This window comes from Crocuta crocuta, unplaced genomic scaffold, assembly GCF_008692635.1.
Source record: "Crocuta crocuta isolate KB4526 unplaced genomic scaffold, BGI_CrCroc_1.0 scaffold1161, whole genome shotgun sequence".
In the NCBI taxonomy this organism is placed as follows: domain Eukaryota; kingdom Metazoa; phylum Chordata; class Mammalia; order Carnivora; family Hyaenidae; genus Crocuta; species Crocuta crocuta.
Window position 1 is genome coordinate 361,674 of NW_027531894.1, and position 1,573 is coordinate 363,246.

The 1,573-nt window shown below is 68.0% G+C and overlaps 1 protein-coding gene across 1 annotated transcript in view; it reads right to left on the reverse strand.

The window, feature by feature from the left end:
* LRRC56 (leucine rich repeat containing 56) overlaps window positions 1-561 on the reverse strand; it is a 17,982-nt gene extending 17,421 nt beyond the window's left edge. Inside the window, 1 exon segment of the mRNA XM_077773370.1 lies at window positions 496-561. The gene's annotated coding sequence lies outside the window, so the exon portion shown is untranslated.
* Between the last annotated feature and the right edge of the window lie 1,012 nt (window positions 562-1,573).

Here is a 1,573-nt window from a genome sequence, read left to right on the forward strand (position 1 = left end):
CCCCCCCCCCCCCCCCCCCCCCGCCCTGCCCCTCTGTGGGCCCCACAAACCTCCCAAGTTGGAAACCAAGGGGGCTGTCTGTCCTCACAGCCCAGGCTAGTGCCAGCCCCTGGCCTGGCTCATCAGCTCTCTGGGTCCCCTGCACCCTCCAGGCCTTCACCACACAGGGAGGAGCTCTGACGGCAGGTCCTGGCCTCAGACGGGTCCCCACCAAGGAAACTGCCAAAGGCAGAGTCTGGGTCCCTGCCTCCCAATCTTCCCCAGAGGCAGGGCTTGGGGCCCCTCCTATCCCGGTGACTGGGAGTCCTTGGGAGCCGGCTATCGGTTTTGAGCAGGGGCTCTGGAGGACCAAATTTGACACCTGGGGGTACCGCTGAGTTCCCCACTGGCCTTGCTGCTTCATCCTAGGGCCCCTTCCTCGGCCTGTCTCCCCCGAGGCACCGGGGAGACAGCGAGGCCTGTGGCCCCGGGCCCAAACGCGTGCGTGGCTCTCACCTGAGAGGTTGGTCTGGGTGCCACCGCCCTGGGCGCCCTCCGCCGCGGGGCGCTCGCTCCGATCGGTGTGGGTCGTTCTTCCGGTGGCGGGGTTGCGGGCCCTGGGCGCCATGGCAACCGGGCCGGGGCATCATTTGAATACTCAAATATTCATGAGGCCGCGGGCAGCGGCTGCAGGTCGAGCCACGCCCCTTTAGCAACAGTTGCCAGGGCAGGGCGGCGGGGGCGGGGCAGCAGCCAACCCGGGTCGGGATCCGGAGGGTAGGGCTCCGGACGCCACGGGCACCCCCTGGGCTGGGAGGGAGCCGGAGGCAGAGGCGAGACGCCATCAAGCGGGGGCGGCGGGGTGGGACGCCAACAGGCCACTTGTCAGTCCCCGCAAAGTGGGTCTCTGAGCGGACAGCACCCACCTCCCTCAGCGGGGAGCGTCGCCCCGAAGGCCCTGGCGTGGCCTGGCGAGGTTCACCTCCGCCTCCGCGCGTGGCGGCGCCCGAACAAAAGGAAGCACCGTGGGAAGGATCCCCTCGAGGACCAGGGAAATGCAGGCCGGACACCCGGGGGGTTTGCAGTGTCCGCGCCCGAGAGGGACGCCGCCACCCGCTTCCATTTAGGCACCTTCACCTCGTGTCTGTGCGCGTCAGGCGCAAGCAGCGGCGCAGTGCGCGGACCTCCAACCGGACACGGTCACGGCCCGTGGGGTCGGCTGTGATACGGGCGGGGATGGTCCCCGAAGGCGCCCCCCAAGGTCACAGCCTGCAGTGGGGTGAGCTCCCAGAGAACAGCACGGAGCCGGCACGGGAGGGGACACGGGCTGGGAGGGGTGCCGTCTGAGCAAAGCGGGCTTGGGCCTCACGTGTAGGGCAGCGTTTTCTGTGTGTTTATACGTTACTCCGAAATTTGAAAAGATGTTAAGACATGTCTTTTTCAAAGTCTTGAAGGGAGACGGGACGTGCATGTTTGTGTTTGGGGTGGGGGGGGTTTCAGCTCAACACCCTTGGGCCACACGGCGGGCTTCTGCCGCGCCGGAACGTCTGGGCTGGGGGAGCTGGGTGGGCCGGGCTGCGGGGCCCGCCCCAGT